Here is a 12,756-nt window from a genome sequence, read left to right as displayed (position 1 = left end):
GTTCCGATCTGCGGCAGTCCACTCTCTGCCACAAACCTGTCCCTATGGAAGCCCCACTTAATCTCCTCTTTTCCTTTACTATTTTGAGGTTTCTCCAAATGAAAGCCATAGGTCAGCATGCAGCCAGCGCCTAAAATCCCACCTCCAGTGTCCCGGCCCTGCTTCTGTCACCACCATGACTCGGGTGTGGTAGGGAGGGTGGGGTGGCAGCCGGGAGTGGCACTGAGGGGAAACAGATTCTCAGTGTCAGGCCCCACGGTGGCCTTGGGCAAATTACGAAAAACATCCCACGAGGGTCACATCTTACCTTTCACCTCCACAGATCTCCGCTGAATCCCACCCATTTGTTATAAAAGACTTCACAATGTTTAAAATTTAGTCCTCTGTTTCACTTCGGTACTGTCGATAGAAACAGAGGACTATTTTGCCTTAAGCAGCTCTCCGACAATTGTTGAGGACTCATGAAATAAAAGTGCTGAGAAAGTTAGTGTTTGAAACCACATGAAAAAAAATTTCCCCAGCCTTAATTTTACATGAACCGAATTCACATATTTTCCTTAGAGGCCAATATTTTCACTTTGAAAGAAGAGCATGGGGGTGGGGGGAGGGCTTCTGCCAAGAGTTAACTGCCTACGGTGGAGATTGTGTAAAGAAAATAAGTTCTCAGGGTTTTCAAAAGTTAGGCAAATATTTGTTTGAGTAGCTGTATCTATAGTATATTTGTGAGGGAAGAAATCAGATTCTTACAAATCAAATAGAGTACTCATCAGGAGCAAAGTGGTTTTAGACAAAACGAGAGTTTCATTGGTCTTAATATCTCTAAATGATTTGGGACTAGATATACCTTCTTTCTCTTGTTCCAATAGATTTGAGGGAAAGAGAGTATTAATGAGGTGAAAGAGAGCAGAGTAGCTCTTTGGAATTCCTGGAAGAGACTAAACCCGCCCTGTCTGGATAATGTACCTAACATATGTCTCTCAGATTGTGGAACCAGATGGCTCAGGTTCAGATCCTTTCTGATACTAGCTGTGTGATACGGGGACACTTAGCTTCTTTGTGCCTCAGTTTCCTCATCTGTAAAGTGGTTAGTGCTCACCCCATAGTGTTGTAATGAGTATTAAAAGAGCTAACATATGTAAAGTGTGCAGAATAGTGCCTGCACATCGTAAGCCACAATAAAAGGGTTGATGGTGATGATGTTCATAGGTTTCCCACTCTAATAAGATTAGAAAGGGGCCTTTGCATGCTTGTAAGGAACAAATTCTTTGTACGAATACCAACTGTAAATCGTTACGTTTTCGCAGACAATGCAATCATTCATCCTAATCATTATTAGTGAAATGATAGCTGATAGTGGATAATAGACAATTAAATAGTTCCCCCTGCTGGATAACACAGGGATCACAGAGCACTTGACAATGTAAAGTGTATCTGAAAAAGGTTTTTATTTTTATCAATTGGGGTTTTTATGGTTATAAAAGCAATAAATATCACAAACAAAACTGCGTGAATATATAATTTAAAAACAAAAACATGTAGTTGTTTTACTATCTTCTCTAATGGTCATAGCAGCTAACTAATATTTGCTGGGAGTCAACTATGTGCCAGAAAGGTATTCCACATCCCACCTGGTGAGGCATGTCCTCCCATCACCTTCATATAGACCAGAGGACTGGGGCACAAAGAAGTTAAGGAACTTGCTCAAGACTGCACAGTCCCCGAGTGGCAAACCCACACGTCGTCCTAAGCCGTTCGTCACCAGAGCCAGTGCTATTTACAATAACCATTTGTAAGAATTTGGAAAATATTTCTCCAAAAGTTTCCTTCTTTCGTCCCTCCTCTTTACCCTTGTAAACATCCCACCCACTACCAATTCTTTCCTGAGCTGTAATGAAACGGTCCCAGAGAAGCTGCCATGACCTCACTAGTAAACCAAAGTGATAACCGTGCAGGTGTAGAACGAGCAATGCACAGGAAACCAGGCATTCTGAAGTCCACTTCTGGCTGACTCTGTGTTTCACCTCTAATATTTGTCCCATCTCTCCCCTTCCCCTGTTCATGCAAACTTTTAATTGTCTCTCCACTCTCCCTTCCCATTCCTTCCTGTCTATTCTACCCAGTAGTGTGATCGTAAATGTTTAACAACCAACTTTCTGACCACCCCCCCCAATCCTCAACTTGTAGCATCTGCCAATTTCCATCATGTAAAACTCCCCCAAAGCTGATATCCAGCTACCGCCTTGATGTCACTGAACACAGAGTTTGGAAGAAATATACATAATCATCTCTCTCACGCTAGTAAAAGCACACCCCTGCGTCTACCCCCAATATCCTACTAAAACTCTTCGCGCAGAGGTCACCAGTAAGCTCATATTTGCCAAATTCAGTGGCGATCATTAGCCTCTCCGTTCCACTAGATACTGTGATGTCTCCCTCTGTAAAACTGTCTGCTCTCTGGGCTTCTATAAAGATGTTAAAGCCCAGTGCCTACAGATCATCAGGAACACACCTATAGTCAAATGAAGTTAGATTTAGTAACTCTGCAGCAAAGAACACTGCACGCCACGGGAAAATCTGGGAGTGTCTCAGAGGATGTTAGGAGAGCTCAGTCAAAAGATTTAGGCGTGGGGCGCCTGGGTGGCTCAGTCGGTTAAGCATCCGACCATTGGTTTCGGCTCAGGTCATGATCTCTCGGTACTGTGAGTTCGAGCCCCACATCAAGCTCTGCACTGACAGTGTGGAGACTGCTTGGGATTGTCTCTCTCCCTCTCTCTCTGCCTCCCCCCTCCCTCTCAAAATACATAGATACACTTAAAAAAAAAACGATTTAGGGTGATGCCAGGTGATTTTGGAGAGGGTTCAGGGATGTGGCTGTTTTGTTCTGTTTTTGTTTTTGTTTTTGTTTTGTTTTTCACTTTTTTTTCAATATATGAAATTTATTGTCAAATTGGTTTCATGTTTTGTTCTAAGTTATGCTATACCAGGAGGAGTGCTATCTTATTTTGTAGTTGCATGGTGCGTTTTTTTCTGTGTCCAGACGTGAACACGGAGCGGTCTTGTTTTTGTTTTGTTCTATCGTAATGATACAGTGACCTTGTCTGATGTTAACATTCTGTGAGATTACTTACGCTTGACATTGGATCGTCCTGGCCCAGCTCCTGGCTGCCAGAACAATCACCAACTGTCAGGGACTGGCTTTTTCTGTCTCTTTCCCCGGGTCACCATGAATCTCTCCCTCCGTCCCTTCCCCTTCTCCCTAATGTGCTTGTCCTCCTCTGACCCTTGCCCTCACCCAAGGCTGGATCCTCTGGGATTCTTTCCTGTGTCGCCCTTCGGTTCATTCTAGACATTTTCTTTGTGTTACGTCGTCCACTTTGAGGATTTCAACCCCTATCTCTATATTACTCATGACTTGCAAATGTACCCACTTCCTATCTACGCTTCTGAATTTTATATCCAACGTCCAGCAAGTGGCGCCACCTGGATTCTCAACCGCATTAATCAACCCGTACTCTTCTCCCTGTAGCCCCTGTACCACCTCTGTCATCTTGGTCACCAAAATTAAACCTCCAAGATCATCCTGGACTCTTTCTTTTAGATCCCGTTCAAATGCAGTAACTTAGGGGCGCCTGGGTGGCTCAGTCGGTTAAGCGTCCGACTTCAGCTCAGGTCACGATCTCACGGTCCGTGAGTTCGAGCCCCGCGTAGGGCTCTGGGCTGATGGCTCAGAGCCTGGAGCCTGCTTTCGATTCTGTGTCTCCCTCTCTCTCTGCCCCTCCCCCGTTCATGCTCTGTCTCTCTCTGTCTCAAAAATAAATAAAACGTTAAAAAAATTAAAAAAAAAAAATGCAGTAACTTAAAAGTTTTGCCAGCCCCCAGACATTCTGCAGTGCAGACTCTCAGCTCCACCCCTCCTCCCCTCTCCCTGCCCTCACTGCCAGGGCTGTGCCCTCCTCCAGTTCTCAACACGCCCCTCTCCCTAGTCCGTCTTCCACAAGAAGACTAAAGTGATCCAGCTAAATGTGGGTCTGACTCTGACACGCTCCTTGATGCAGCCCTCACTGATTCCCCATCACCTCTGCCATCGGGGATGAGATTCCTAAAAGTAACACACAAATTCTTCTGTGGTCTGGCCCGTTTTGCTTCTCCAACCTCGTCTGTCCCCTTTACTCGCTTTCTTATCTTGTCAGTTCTCCTCGACCTGTCACTTCAGGGAAACCTATAACTCTAAAATGCTATGAAAGTATAGATAAATGAAAAAAATTCTGACTCAAAATGGAAAGAATATGTATTTATGTGGAACAGTAGATGGCAGTGGAATACTATTCTTCAGCATAACATTTGCAAGACCTAAAATTGATCAAATACCCATAGAAAAACTAGTAGCCAAAGAGTAGTATGATTTTTAAAATGTCTCTAGATTTTAGTTAATAGCAATGCATCCATATTGGTTTCTTAATTAAAGCAAATGTGCTATGCTAATGGAAAATGTTAATATAAGGAACACTAGGTGCAGGGGTTTATGGGAACTCTACTATCACAAGTTTTCTATAAAACTGAACTATTCTAAACTATTATTTTTAAATGCCTCTATATTCTTAGTATATAATTTTTCTCATACAAAAAAATAAATATGAAAACCCAAATAACAGTCATTTCCTCATATAAAATTAAATACAAGGGGCGCCTGGGTGGCTCAGTCGGTTAAACGTCCTACGTCAGCTCAGGTCATGATCTCACAGCTCGTCAGTTCAAGCCCCGCGTCGGGCTCTGTGCTGACAGCTCAGAGCCTGGAGCCTGCTTTGGATTCTATGTCTTCCTCTCTCTCTGCCCCTCCCCCGCTCATGCTCTGTCTCTCTCAAAAATAAACATTAAAAAAATTAAAATTAAATACAAAAAAACCCCAATCAATAATTAATTTAAGTTTTAAACATAAGCGTCAGATATTCAGAAATAAAAGCTATTCATTTAACATTTTACTGTCCTGTTGTGATTAGGAATGCATTATTTTAGAAAATCTGAAGAAGACGGGAAGTATAAAGAATACATCACCCACAGACGATTGCTTCTTTCTTTTCAACCACAGTCAATGGCTGCTAATATTTCGACCTTTTGTTTTAGACTTTTTCTCCCCTGGCTCCTAGCAGCCCACATTCTTCTGGTTTCCTCCCACCCTGCTTCAGCCTTCTTCCCTAGCATCTGTATCAAACCAGTGGGGTTCATCAGGATTTGATCCAGGCACCTTCTTCAACCTCTGCATTGTCTCTTTAGATGACCGCCACTATTCCTGTGGCTTAGATGCTGTGCTGGAAACTTCCAAGTTTATTTCTGGCCCAGACATCTCTTCTAAGCTTCAAATTGAATCTCTCACAGATAATATCAGACATAAAACAGCCCAAATTGAGCACTTTCATCCCCAAAGTGTATTCTACCCCCTTCTTTGTCTTATCCATATTAATAAATGGTACCAGCATCTTCTAGCTTCTTAGAAGCCATCCTCAAGCCACTTGTCCCATATCCAACCCAACAGAAAATCATTAGCTGCCACCTGTAAAGGTGCATCTCAGGTCCATGCAGCTTTTGCAAGTTCATTATCACTGCCCTACTCCAAGCCACCATACTGTAATAGACTACTGTAATAGCTTCCTAATTGATTTTCTAATGTCCATTCTTATCCCCTTAGAGCAGCCAGAGAGATGTTTAAAGATACACATCACTTTCCTAGTTAAGGTTTTAACAAAACAGCAATGCCCACGACACTTGAGTTAAAATTTGCCCGGTCAGCAGCTGGCTGGCCCCTGCCCACCCCTGTTAAAGAATTGATGTGCCTTCGTCTCCTGATAGAACTCTGATACAATTTTTAATTATCGAAAACATAAGAAAGAAAACGTTAAATCCTCATAGTGCTGTCACCTATTCAGAGATAAGCACAGTTAATGTTTTTATGTATTTCTTTCTACTTCTACTCTTTCTTTCTACATGGACACACTCCTGCATCTATATGTATGGACAGTATATTATATATATGTCTGTTTTTAGAAGATTAGGATTACACTCTATAATTTTGTAGCCTGGTTTTTTTTTCACTTGATAGGTAAAGTATGAATATTTTGAAGTTTTAATACACATTGCCCTTTACTTTTGCCACCAATAAGCACTGACCTGTCCGGCCTTGTCTACCTTTGATGATGTCCCCTGTTTGGATCGTTTTTTGTTTTTTTTTTTTTTTTTTGGTTTTTAAAGTTTTTATGTATTTATTTTGAGAGAGACAGAGAGAGTGTGAGTGGGGGTGGGGTAGAGGAAGAGGGAGAATCTCAAGCAGGCTCCACGCTGTCAGCGCAGAGCCCGGCGTGGGACTCAGACTCATGAACCATGAGATCGCGACCTGAGCCGAAATCAAGAATTGCTTAACCAACTGAACCACCCAGGGTCTGGGGAAGATGTTGCCACCAAGTGGTGCTGATGTCACTGCAGTGCACTGCGCTAATGCAGGGCTGTGCCTGGGCCTGTGGGAACAGAGAGGAGTGGGCGTCACTCGTGGCCCTGGAGCAGTTGGCACATTCATTAAGAGTGGGAGACAAGGGCTCGTTTCAAGCCCAGGGATTCTCGGTGACCCAGTGCTACCTAAATCCCAATTCCACACCCCTCCCTCGGACCAACGTAACAACTTGCCAAAAGGGACGAGTTGATAGCCTTCCGGTGGGTAGGGGCCACGACTATCTGTTGGAAATGCTGGGTCCAAAGGCCTCCACCACGTTGCAAGTAACCTCCCTTTGAATTCTCACGACCCTCTGCAAGTTAAATTCTGTTAGGCCCATTTTACAGATGAAGAAAACTGAAATCGAGCTATTGAGTAAATCATTCTCGCCGCTTTTCTCATGGCTTAGACGCTATGCTGGAAACTTTCAAATGTATTTCTTGTCCAGACTTCTTTAGTAAATAAGGGGGTTCGAGCCCCGATCTACTTGCGCCGTGTCCATACCATGTCCCCTCCACCATAAGTGGTTTCTTAGGGAAGCACAGCATTCTGAACAAACAAGGGAACAGTGTTCATGAAAGGTTAGCATGGACACACACTCTGTATAGAAAGAGGTTCAACCTCAACATCATTTCCGAGTTTTGAATGTCATTGAATAAACAGAGAATGAAATAGGGAGCTCGAATCATGTCATCTGGAGCCCAAAATTTAATTAGAAATAATAAATGCTTACATTTTTTGGCGTCTCAAGGTATGTGGCCCTTTTATTTGTACATGATAGGTATTAACTACTATATTCTCAGAACAATCCTATGAGGTAGGTACAATGGTCGCATCCACTCTGGAGATACAGATGCCAAAACAGATGGTTTGAATTACTCGTTTAAGATCGCCCAGCAAGTTGGGCTTAGCTGGGATTAAAGCCCAGACCAGCTTTCTCGGTCTAAGGTCTCAGCACCCTAACGACCACAAGAATAATAATATTAGCACTTGGGGCGCCCGGGTGGCTCAGTCCGTTAAGCATCCGACTCTTGGTTTCGGCTCAGGTCACGATCTCACGGTTTGTGGGTTGGAGCCTCGCATCAGGCTCTGTGCTGATGGCACAGAACCTGCTTGGGATTCTGTCCCTCTCTCTCTCTCTCTGCTCCTCTCCTGCTCTCTCTCAAAAATAAATAAATAAATGTTAAGAAAATATACTAGCACTTACCACGTGCCAGTGCCTTCTTCAAGCACACATCAATTTGTCTTGTCCTCACAGTATTATGAGCAATGTACAACGACTGCTTCTACATAACAGATGAGGAAACTGAGGCACAGAGAAGCTAAATGACTTTTCCTGGATATCTCAGCTAGTAAGGGGCAGAGCTGGGCTCAAATCCAGACATTTTACTGCGGAGTCTGCCCCGTTAACTCCTAAAATTCAATTTTAGTGTGCAAATTCTTCAATCTGTTGTGATGCAATTAAAATTTGTAGAGCGTATCCAGTCGTTGGTATATATTCTAAGACTACTTATCTTTCCAGGGCGCCTGGGTGGCTCAGTCGGTTAAGTGTCTGACTTTGGCTCAGGTCACGATCTCACAGTTTGTGAGTTCAAGCCCCGCGTCGGGCTCTGTGCTGACAGCTCAGAACCTGGAGCCTCCTTCGGATTCTGTGTCTCCCTCGTTCTCTGCCCCTTCCCCGCTCACGCTCTCTCTCTCAAAAATAAATAAACATTAAAAAAAAAAGACTACTTATCTTTCCAAGCCAGTGCCCCAGTGTGCTCTGTCTCTCCCTCTCCCCACCCCCACACTAGTACAAACATGGTTTTTGTGCCCCAGGATGATCACTATATTCTAGGGTTATTTCATCCTGGAAAATTTCCAGTAAATATCCAGCTAAGACCTCAATGTGTCAGACATGCTCTTAAAATACACTTTAAAAAAATATACTCACAATATAGAGAAAGGGATGAAAAGCACGGTCCCAGGCTGTGCAGAAAGGGATGAAAAGCAGGCCCCAGGTTATACTGGGGCATCTGAGCGGCTCCATTGGTTAAGCGGCAGACTCTTGATTTCATCTCAGGTCATGATCTTGTGGTTTGAGATCTAGCCCCCCATCAGGCTCCACGCTGACAGTGTGCAGAGCCTGCCTCTGATTCTCTCTCCCTCTCTCTCTCTCTCTCCCTCTCTGCTCCTCTCTCACTCACGCTCACTCTCTGTCAAAATAAATAAACTTAAAAAATTTTTTTAAACATAAAGAAATTTTAAAAGTTACACAGACTTTTTTCTTTAGTGAATTGAAGGAACCATCAGTGTTTGGGAGACTTCTTCTATTTAAAAATTCACACACTTCAGTCTGTTTCTGATACGGACATTTTGTTCTTTTTGAAGTTTTCTGTGAGTTTTTCCCTGTTTACAACTGATCCGTTAGGTGAGGCCACCTCAGCCCAGCCCCTAATGGCTTCTGAGAGACCACTTGGCCTTGTCTCCTCTCCACACGGGTCTCCGCCTTTATCTCTCGAACTGAACTTAAAAACCACCAGAGGAAGTTTTGCACTTCTGTAGCCTTTTAGCATCTATGGAATCTGCCAGGCTCCATATCTCTTGATTTCTGGAAATATAAATGCCAAGTAATAAATTGAGTTGCCTTAAAGATAGAGATTAGAAAGAAAAATATATTCTTAAAAACATGAATCTTTGGTACTATTTCATATCTCTGTCGAGGACAAAACAGTCATTCCTCAACTCCCAGAATCTGCGTCTGAGTCAGCTGGCATTGCCATGCAGAGAGTGAGGTGACGTGAGCAGCAGTCCAGAGGGCTATTAATTTATTGTTCAATTAGAGAGTGTTGAAAGAACTGTGTTGGCTCTTAGAGCCCACGTAGAATATTAAATAGAATACAAGGATATCTTCAAATCATTCTGACAAATTTGCAGATGGATTTTTCCAAAGATGAAATTAGCAGAATGACATTACTTGTCCATTACTGGATCCTTGTCACTGTTTCCATTCACTGGACTCACATGAAGACTTCCCTAAGTAAAGCAAAATCTATTCATCCTTTTTCTAATCCTAGTGCCCTGTACACACAACTATGCAACACACAAGGTGTATGAAATAGAAATGCTTTGTTTTGGTAAACCAGTGATGGATTTCTGGTTTGAGAAATTTAATAAATTGGTGATTATGTCATTCGTGAAATTTATAGAAATCTTCATTTATCCCATATGATCTTGGCATATAGCTGGAGAATCCTAGAGGTCTTTAAAAAAAAATCACTGAAGGGCGTGTGGGTGGCTCAGTTGGCTAAGCATCTGATTCTTGATTTCTGCTGAGGTCATGATCCCAGAGTCATGGGATCGAGCCCTGCATCAGGCTCCATACTGAACATAGAGCTTGCTTAAGAGTCTCTGTCTCTCCTTCTGCCCCTCCCCCCCCATTCTCTCTCTCCCTAAAATAAAAATTGAAAGAAATCATTGAAATTGCAAATGGTAAACAATAATTATGGGCTTTTTGGATTTTATTTTTTGGTGTTTCCAAACCACTTTATGAGTCACAAAATAGTTTATAATTGATGCAGCCATTTGTAGTTTAATTATTTTCTTTTAAGAGGATCGCTCTTTTACTTTTCCAAAGATTTAAAGCAGTGTTTCTTTTAAAAACAGCCATGAGTTCATCAAGCACTTTATCGGGTGGATTTGTGGCAATTAGAAAGAAATATAGACCCCACCTCTGTTTCCTTGGAGTTTACAATTTAATTTGGAGGACAGCTTATACTGGAATATACATGAAAACAAGTAGCATTAAAAAGTATTTATGAGTAAGTGCTCAGTGGAGATATATTGAGTAGACGTTCCGAGGAGAGCTGGAAAGAGAATTATGGGTAGGCAGGTATATTAGTTTTCTGCTGCTCTGTAACAAATTACCACAAACTTAGTGACTTCAAACAACACCCAGTTGTGAGCTCACAGATGGGTGACTCTGAAGTCCAGGTGGGAACAAACTACTATTCAGACCGTTCTCTACTTAGGGTCTCCCAAGGCGAAATCTGGTCGGATGAAGCTCCTATGACAGAGCTCCAGACAAAAGTGTGCGGCCACACCCATTCACGGGGTGGGCACAACTCAGTGCTCGGGGACCGCAGCTCTGAGGTTGTCAGGCGGGCCCTCACTATTCCTCAGCCTCGTCCATCTTCAAAGTCGTCCTTCAGAGCAACAGTGCCTTGGCACCCGCTCAGACCTCAATCTCTCTGACTTTTCGTCTGCTGCCAGCTGGAGAAAACTCTGCTTCCAACGGGCTTGGAAGCTGATTACATCACCCCCCCCCCCCCAGATTATCTCTCCTTTGCCATATAAGGCAACACGATCACAGATCACAGGTTCCACCCCACACTCACTGGGGAGGATTATCCAAAAATGAAGGTTATTGGGAGCCACTCTCAGAATTTAGGGAACAGTTCACACAGAAGGAGGGACCAGAATGCACCTTAAAGGAGGGATACGTTCTAGATAAATAAATGTACTAAGAGGTTTAGTCCAGAGAGAAGAGCCATTTATTCATCCAACAGATATTTATATAATATATTGATATCCGATTACTGGGATTAAAATGATGAGCAAAGAAGACGTGATTCCTGGCCCAATGAAGTTTACAGAAGAGCGTGACCACAGACAGATTTGCATGAGCTGTGCTCAGGGACGATGAGCAGTCCACAGTTTGGGGGACAGAAAACATTCCTTTAAAAAGAGAAAGTGTGGGGCACCTGAGTGGCTCAGTCGGTCAAGCTTCCAACTTCGGCTCAGGTCATGATCTTGCGGTCTGTGAGTTCGAGCCCCGCGTCGGGCTCTGTGCTGACAGCTCAGAGCCTGGAACCTGCTTCGGATTCTGTGTTTCCCTCTCTTTCTGCCCCTCCCCTGCTCGCTCTCTCTCCCTCTCTCTCAAGTAAATGAACATTAAAAATTTTTTTTAAAAAAGAGAGTGTGGAGTTATGTGGTATGTTTGTAAGACAAGGCACAGCTGTGGACACTTGAAGGTTTTAGGGTGAAGCACGGAATTTTGCGTTAGCAGCCCAGTGGCTTCTGAAAGGAAAAAATAGAGACACTTAACCTTTCTTCTAGAGACCTAAAGCTGCTAAAACCTGCCCAGATGAGCTGGCCACCCCCATCCTAAGCCACTGTCAGGTCAGGGAAGGTCAACAAAACCCTGAATTTTAAAACACTGCCAAGACAAGAAAGATGGCCCATTGGGCTGGTCCCCACACTGAATCGCACAGTCAGGGGGATCGGTGGCTCTGCACACGTGTGGTGGTGGCACCCAGATCACATCCCACCCAGCCTCCTGTTTGGCAAGCAGGCACCCTGGGACAAGTTGATGTGAACAGGCAGCGTGGGAGCCGGGCTACATTTACATTTGGTGTGGAGCACATGTGACTGAGCTTAGCACGGAGGGAGAAAATGGCCCTTGACGAACCTCTGGGGCAAGGATGGAGGTCTGCGGAAACAGGTGGAGAAGGTCTCAGCAGGAACGTCCATCCCGCTGCAGTAACTGCATGCAGAGAATGTCCTAAGACTGTCACGGTCCGGCAATGTGTTCTGGTAAATAATGACACTTCTCTAGCCTCAAAGGAATACAGGTCGTAGGCAAATACGCTCAGCATTTGTTTCAGATTTTCCCTGGAAATACAATGAGGTGATGAGCTAATAAGAAGTGTCATTTCATGAATGTCCATGGTGAGTCAAGGGCTGTGAAAAGCAATTCCCTACATGCTCTGCACGCCTTCCTTCTCCAAACCCTAAGACACCATGACTCCCGTATTGCAGATAAGGACACTGAGCCTCAGAGAGGTTAAGTAGCACGTCCAAGGTCTCACAGAGAAGAACTGGTAGCCAGGACTCTTCTGGGTCTGTTAAGTAAAGCCTCTGGTCTTTTAACTTAAGCACCACTGCCACTTGAGATCATGCTTTAAAAAGGATGAAATGTGCTTTTTATGATTTCTAATTTTTCAGCTATCTAAAAACTTACGGAACAGCATATGACCTATGTTATTAGCTGCCTTAGTGGCAATGTTGGAGATGAATTTACTGATCGGAGCATAATATAAATAATTTGGGGTGAAAAGGACAATTCCAACTGTCAAGAATGTCACTAGAGAAATGCTGGGACTTAGCCCATTTTGTGTGTTGCAAACACCAGGACCAAAACATCGGACTACTTAGGTAATCTGGGATATAGCTCCTTTGGGGTTCTAGTATGCTGGCTGTCGACTTTCCCAGAATATTTGAGAATTTCTAGGACCTGA

The sequence above is a fragment of the Panthera pardus genome, unplaced genomic scaffold (genome assembly GCF_024362965.1).
Source record: "Panthera pardus isolate Hobbes unplaced genomic scaffold, ASM2436296v1 HiC_scaffold_17, whole genome shotgun sequence".
NCBI lineage: Eukaryota > Metazoa > Chordata > Mammalia > Carnivora > Felidae > Panthera > Panthera pardus.
Note: the sequence above shows the minus strand (reverse complement) of the source record.